We start from the raw sequence: 8,138 nt of genomic DNA on the forward strand, positions 1-8,138 counted from the left end.
CTGAACTCAGAGACATCTGCTTGGGAACGGGATGAGGCTCATCACCCCAAACACCAAGCAAGCCCTAGGAGATGGCATCCTAAAATCTGATCCAGAAAAGGAAGAAGATGAGAGGCTTAAGTGACCGCAGGGTCACCCAGTAGGAGACCAAGGTGAGGAGTTCATGGCCAGTGAACGGGTGACGCCAGAAGAGTAAAGGTCAAGAAAACTGAGTGACTGAGTGAAGACATAAACTGGTGGACGGATTACACAAGTTAAGGTGGGGAGGTCCCAAGCAGAGCTGGGCTTCCTTGTCTGAAAGAAACACCCTGGTATTTAACTGATCTAACAGTCCTCGCCTCTGTGCTGAGCCTGTTTCCTGTGGTCATCTGTGAGTGGATCCCTGGAGTTTGGCCTGCCAAGCTTCCTTCCTTCATTCTGCTGGTGACAACACCCCACTCTTTCTTAGTCAACCACTCCTTCTCCACTCTTAGTCCATGTGGCAGTGGGTAGGGGGTTGGGGGAAAAAAAGACCGGCCCCAACCAGGCTGCAGGGAAGAGCATGTCACCCAGACTCGGGTTCATGCCCAAACCAGTCCATCCAGAGTCAATCATTTCTAGATTCTTCTAGAATGATTTGGAAAGAAGCACACTCTTTCCACAGAGTTCTTAGGCTGGAAAAAATGTAATCCTGGAGCTTCAGAGAGCTGTCTTTGGGAAGGTTCTGCCTGAGAATGAAGCTGGCAAAGAAAACTGAGCTGAAACCTGGAGACAATTGACCAGCAGCTTCATTTAAGCACCTGGATCTAGCCATTTCTGAAGCTGCTTTGCCACAGACTCTTCAATGCTACAGCCCCAAATTCCCATTTTTGCTTAATCAGCCTGGGCAAGTTTCTTTCACCTGGAATCAAGATATTAACATAAACGGTAAACAGTTTGTAACTAATAATAAGGAATATTTCTGAAATATATCTTTTATGATATTTTAAAATAAATTAGAGCAGATTTGAGGCTGTATCTCATAATTTCACCAACTCATTTGCATTTTGACATGTAAAGGTTAGAGGGACAGCGTATGGACAAGGAATGGCATGTAGTTCTAGGTATGTTGGGGGCTGCCTTAGCTGCTTTCATAGGTCACATGCCTGGTTAACAACAAGAACTAAAATTAGAAGAAATGTGCTCTGCAGTTTTAAAAGTATTTCTATGGCTCAACTCATATGATAATCATTGAAGTTGGTTTCTTATGCCTCCTACATAAGCAAGGACTCCAAGTTCCAAAGAAGCTAGATGCCTTCCTCAAAGATACACAGCCAGACAGTGATCATGCCTGGACCAGAATCTAGGTTGATCCTCCATGTCCAGGGCTCCTTCTATTCCACCAGCTTTCTGAAAAGTCAGGAGCTATTGGGAAGAACTCAGAGACAGGAGTACAGAATTTTGTTCAAAAGCAGCTTGGTATGGTGCAAGGAAGACTATAGGGCTAAATGTCTGGGGACTTCCCTCGTGGTCCAGTTGTTAAGACTCTGCTTCTACTGCAGGGAGCACGGGTTCGATCACTGGTCAGGGAACTAAGATCCCACATGCTTTGGGGCATGGCCAGAAAAAGAGGATTGGGGGCTGAATGTTAGGATCCTGGGAGGGGAACTGAGTCTTCTGGGGCCTCTGTCAACAAGCAGCATTATGAAGAACTTTCTGTGGACTTGGCACTGTTCTAAAAGTCTCATGTGCTCCCCAAAGGCTCTCGCTGCAGGGCTTTGGGAAGACAAAGGACCACTTCCTTCTTCAGAGATGGAGACAACTGCCCACATTCTCGGAGAAAGCAATGGCACCCCACTCTTTTCCAGTTCTTTTCCAGTACTCTTGCCTGGAAAATCCCATGGACAGAGGAGCCTGGTAGGCTGCGGTCCATGGGGTTGCAAAGAGTCAGACACGACTGAGCAACTTCCCTTTCACTTTTCACTTTCATGCATTGGAGAAGGAAATGGCAACCCACTCCAGTGTTCTTGCCTGGAGAATCCGAGGGACGGGGGAGCCTGGTGGGCTGCCGTCTATGGGGTCGCATAGAGTCGGACACGACTGAAGTGACTTAGCAGCAGCAGCAGCAGCCCACATTCTTATTTGTCTGCCCTTCATTCTCTCATTCAACTGTATTTACAGAGTACCTGCTCCGATTCAGGACTTGCTCAAGGTTGGGGAATGCTATTGTCAACGAGACAGAGAAGCTACTAGCTTGCATGAGGTTTACGTTCTGGAAGTGTGGTGGAGTTGGAGGATCCCTTCAGGTCTAGCATGCGGACTCTCCCGGGATGAGACGAACTGTAAACGATTACTATGTGGCCACACTAATAGAAGTCTCCAGATAGTTAATGAAGTTGTTTTGATAGCATAAGTGTGGCTTCCTCCTCCTTGTTTCCGAGCCAAGGGCGGGGGTTGAAAGGCAGCAAATAAAACAAAAACAAAACAAAACAAAAAATCCTTGTTTGCCTGACCTAAAAGTGTGCCTGGGTATGCATTTCTATTTGCTGTTCAGCCGCTAAGTCGTATCTGACTCTGCGACCCCCTGGACAGCAGCATGCCAGGCTCCCCTCTCCTCCACTATCTCCCGGAGTTTACTCAAACTCATGTCCTTTGAGTTGATGAAAAGCTTTTACTGGGAGCAATATAAAACCAAGACTGTGACCTGAGTAGCACCTCCCAGTCACCAAGAACTGGTGACCATAAACATAAACAAAATGATTTCAGATTTTGGTAAGACACAATGAAGAAAATCAAACAGTATCTTAACAAGGAGGAGAGGACTCCTTTAGATGGGGTTGCCAGGGCTTTCTGAGGAAAGACAGAGAAGTCATCAACTTTCTGCTGATGACATGGCCATCGTGGTAAAAGCCTGACCCCGGAGCAGAGTCGGGTGAGGAGAGGGAGCCCCAATTCTGCTGCCTCACTAGGAGCCTGGAGACTCCCTTTAGGAGGCAGCCACCGTCTTGCTCAGTAAAAAATCAGTACAAAGCAAAGTTCTTAGCTGACTGCTTGTGTTCTGGGAAAGGGCTAGAGAGACGCTAGTGGGGAGACAGCACAGTGCTGAATGGGGCTCTGGAGGCGAGGGGAGAGGGGTCGGACAAGGCCAAGGCCACAGGGCAGAGAGACGTCTCTTCTGTCCCCTTGGAACTTCTGACTCAGCTGTCAACATTCTCTCTGTTGATCAGGAGACGAATGGGAGAAGTTGCAGTTGGAATGCTCCGGGAGTTTGTCCAGCATGTGAGCATAATCTGTCCCATGTGTGGCCACTGGGGACAAGTTGAGACTCGCTCCAGTAAAGAGTTTATTTGTCTGGTTACAATTTACCGTACAGAAGTATTTTCAGTCTTGCCAGGTGGTACAGTGCTGAGGAACCTGCTTGCCAATACAAGAGGTGCAAGAGTCGCGGGTTCGACCCCTGGGTAGGGAAGATCCCCTGGAGGAGGAAATGGCAACCCACTCCAGTATTTCTTACCTGGGAAATTCCATGGGTAGAGGAGCCTGGTGGGCTATAGTCCATGGGGTCACAAATAGTCGGACACAGTTGAGTGCATGCACACACACACGTGTTTTCGCAAATGTTACCTCATTTATTTCCCCAAACAATCCTGCTCTATTCACAGAGGGTTACGACCCACCAGGAAGCCCAGAGAGGTTATGTGACTCCACAAGACTTCACAGCTAATCAAGACAGAGCCCACGTGGGAATCCAGGCTGTCTTCCCAACCGCCTGGCTGACGTCACTGAGCTCTGCCTCTAGAAGGTTCAGGAGGGAACCAGGCTAAAAGGCACTCACAGAGCTCGGCTGGCTCCCTGTCTGCTCACTCTTCTGCCTCTGGTCCCTGTCTTCGCGATCAAGCCTGAGAGTTTCCCATGAGCGCCAGGTGCCCAGAACAGGACTGTGAGCTTGCACAACCCCACAACAGCCCCTGGACCTACTTTTCCTCTGTGACAGTGGCTCTCAACCCTTAGCGTGCGCTGAAATCTCCTGAAGGGCTGGTTAAAGCCCAGACCGCCGGTCCCCCAGAGTTTCTGATTCAGCGGGTCTAGGATGAGGGGTCAAGAATGTGCATCTCTGGGCTTTCCTTGTGGTCTAGTGGTTAAGAATTCACCTGCCAATGCAGGAGACATGGGTTCGATCCCTAGTCCGGGAAGATCCCACATGCCAGAGAGCAACTAAGCCTGTGCACCACAACTACTGATCTCGAGCTTTAGCATCCTCAAGCCGCAAGTACTGAGCCCACACGCCCGAGAGCTAGTGCTCCACGACAAGAGAAGCCTCCACAGTGAGAAAGCTGTGCACCGCAATGAAGAGTAGTCCCCACTCGTCACAATGAGAGAAGGCCCACGCACAGCAGTGAAGACCCAGAATGGCCAAAAATAAATAAATATTTTTTTAAAATAAAGATCATGCATTTCCAACAAGTTCCCAAGTGATGCTGACGCCGCTAGCCCAGAGGCCACATTTTGAGAACTGCTGATCTATGATATACCAGGAATCTTCCCCTCCTGGAGGGGAGAGTGCTTACGAGACTCTGGAATCCTCGTGAAAATAATTCTTCAGCCAGAAAAGCAGAAAAGATGAGAGGGCTGAAAGACAACAGAGACCTAAGGAGCTGGTTTTCTACACAACAGAAAATCCAGTAACGAAGTAGCAGGAAAAGATGGAAAAGTCAGTGGGAAGCAGTGAGAAGTGAAGGAGAGGACAAAATACTGTGGCCCCGCCTCGAGTTTCACTTCAGTTATGAAAAGCAGGATCACAACTTCTACTGTGTCCACACACCACCCGATTTACTTATGGATTTTTTTTAAAATTGACTTTTCTCAGATGTAATCTAGCCTTATCCTAAACAGAGATAAAATAATAATAGTAACAACGGGTATAAGTTTCACCTGCCCCCACCTGCCCCCACCCTCCCCGCCCTGCCCCACAAATGGCAGGCGAAATCCTAACCACTGGACCGCCAGGGAAGTCCCTTGTTTTTGTTTTTGAAATACAAAATTAAGTCAAATATGCCTTTTCAAAGCGGTTACTCCCTCCCACCCCACACCCTCTCTCCTCAAATACCCCCACCACCCTCTGTTCCTCAGAGAGACTAAAGGTGGGGGGATGGAGCCGCCAGGCCTGGGGAACAAACATTAGCTTGTATAGAAGTGTCCCAATGCCCTGCAGGCCAGAGTAGAGTCTGGTTTCAGTAGGAATCTCCGTTGATCTCAGGAAGGCACTGGGCGGGGGTGGGGCGGTTCACAGCAGTTTCTCTTTTCACATCAGCCTGCCGGCTGTAAAAGAGGAGGAGGCAAGGGCAATGGGCGGGTGGAAAGCAGGAAGAAGGCAGCTTTGTTCCGGCTTGGTCTTCCTCTTCCCGCTTATCCAGCCTCAACACCTGGACAGGAGCAGCATAGACCATCCCCAGGCAACCACGGGCGGATGGGAGGTAACAGCCAGGGTCAAAGGATCCTGGGAACCACTTGTGACTTGACTTCGGCTCCAGACTGACTCCTCAGTCATATTCACACCGGCGAGCGTGGCAAGAAAAGACTCAAGGAGGGGAGCCACTCTTCTTCCTGACGTTTCCTCACCCATGTTCTGTAGTTCACCTAAAATCTGAATGTCACAAACATCTGCAGACAATAAAAAAAGCAAAATGATGCAAGTGAAGTTAGTCCAGAGACAAAGAACAGTGTCTTCCCTTATGTTTCTACTAGTCTAGAAAGTGGGCATGTGCTGGAGGCCACTGAAGCCTGAAGACTGAGATGGAGGGATGAATGACTGACCCCAGGTCCCTGCTGGGGTACCAGCATCATTAGGCCTCCCCAGTGCTTGGGGGGCGGGGGCGGGGGGTGGCGGTGGAACAAACCCCTGTCAGACAGCAAAGCAAGAGACTCTTGTACTCCAACAGGTAACCAGAGGGGCCTTCAAAAACCACACATCAGGGACTTCCCTGGTTGCCCGGTGGTTAAGAATTCGCATTGCATTGCAAGGTTTGATCCTTGGTTGGGGAGCTAAGATCCTGTATGCCATGGAGCAACAGAGTCCACACGCAGTAACTAGAGAGTCCATGCGCCACGACAAAGATCCTGCTTGATGCAAGGAGGACCTCCCATGCCGCAACTAAGACCCAACATGGCCAAATAAATGAGTAAGTTACAAAGGCCACACACACACATTATATCACTTCACTTCTCTGCGGAAAGCCCTTCAGTGGTTTCCTATTGCTTTGAGGATGAAACTCAAATCCTCACCTTGTACTGAGTGATGAGCTTTCACTCCCTGCTGTCACGTCTCAGACCTCATTTCCCATGAGGCCCCTTCAGGCACAGTCCACTGCAGCCGTACTGGCCTCCTTTCAGTTCCTCCACCATGCTGGGCTTTGTGTGGCCTCAGGGTCTTCGCATAAACCGTCTTGTCCTCCTGCAGCTCTTCCGCAGCCCCAGCACATTTCCTTTGGGTCTGTGCTCAAGCGTCACCCCATCCAGAAGCACTTCCTTCCCACTAAGTTAGAGCACTCTTCCCTGGAGCTCTATTATATCATCCAATTTTATTTCCTTCATAGACCAAAAAAAAAAAAAAAAAAAATTATCCTCTGTGTTCATGGAGATACTATTCTATTCTCCCCACCTCCTGTTCCACTCCACCGACTTGCATGTGAATTCCATGAAGGCAAGAATGATGTCTGTCCTGTTTGATGCTCCAGCCCCATTCTTTCACGGAGAGGTGAAATGCACGATCTGGTTGTCACCTTGCCCTCAGCTGCCTGATCCAAAAGACTTGCAGGTGCACCGTGAGCCTGTGAAGCTCAGGAAAAGGACACTGCGGAGAAGGAAGGAGGTGGCACAGAACGCAGGCACAGAACCTGGGAAAGAGAAGAGGCGTGAGAGCAAGTGGCAAGTCTCATTCCCCAGACCGCATGGGGCTTAGTGGGGCCGCCCGGACTTCAGGATGTTTTTCTGGGCTGGTTGGAGTCCCTGGACTTGAAAGCCAGTAACCCCCAATTTCTAGGAAATAAACTCTGCTATTCAAAGGATGTCATGTGATATGAAACTGGAGAGATTAACCTGCTTTGACTGGATCATGCTGGGAAAGGAACAAGAACTTGATAAACCTGGTATAGCCTTGGGGAAGGGTGGAGAGGAAAGGAGGTGAAGAAAGAACAGAAGGAAGGGGTAAGAAACAGTAAATGACCTGAAAGATGGGACTTCCCTGGTGGTTCAGCAGCTGAGACTCTGTGCCCTCAGTACGGGTGCCCTGGGTTCGATCCCTAGTCAGGGAGCTAGAGCCCACATGCTGCAGCTAAGACCTGGGGCAGCCAAATAAATGACCTGAAAGAATCCTCGGAAGAAAGTCTGAGTTATGTGGGTAATGACGTAAAGAGAGCCCTGGGAGAACAGTCAGTCTTTGCTTTCTGAGAGAGCAATTAGACTCCCTGGGACGGAGGTCTGAGGGGAAGCAGACTGCCTGCCTCAGAAGAGCTCATCGGTGCTCTTCCTCTTGACCAGTGGCTCCTGCAGATGGGAAAGCTCTGTGGTCCCAAAGAGAATGGCCAGCAAGGTGCTTGCAAGCCTGTGTCCCCTCCCAGAAGCCTGGTAAGTTTTCCCTGGAAGGAAGTGGGGTGCAGAGCACACACCAATCAGCACTGGGACTTCTGGAAGACTCAGTGGAAGGTGATCTGGGGGAACCTGACAGGTGGCAGCAGTGAAGAGAAGATGGGGTCTGAATATGAATGCAGGCATATGCCTACATGGGTGCCAGGGCAGAAAGAAGCCCCAGGCAGAGTGGTCCATCCCCAGCCAGGCTGGAATGTCTTTCTGCTCATCTGGTCCTCTAACTCAGCATTTCCCTAAAGACACACTGGCATGTGCAACCAGAGGCAAGACGCCCAAGTTAGTGGTTCCTGGTAAAATGGAAAGGACTAGAGTTTGTGAGGTCAAGTAAACAAAGAAATGAGCAGATCCAAAGTGAGCTGTTACAGAGTCACTGGCAGTTGGGAATATTTCACTGCGCTTTGCAGAGAAAGAAGGGGGAACATCACGGGGCAGGCTGGGGATTGCACAGGATCTGAGGGTAGCAGGTCCTGACATAGAACTCCTTCCTTTGGCACTTTGGGAACTTGACTTTTCCCACTCTCACTTTCTGTGGTTCA

This window comes from Capricornis sumatraensis, chromosome 20, assembly GCF_032405125.1.
Source record: "Capricornis sumatraensis isolate serow.1 chromosome 20, serow.2, whole genome shotgun sequence".
Taxonomy (NCBI): Eukaryota; Metazoa; Chordata; class Mammalia; order Artiodactyla; family Bovidae; genus Capricornis; species Capricornis sumatraensis.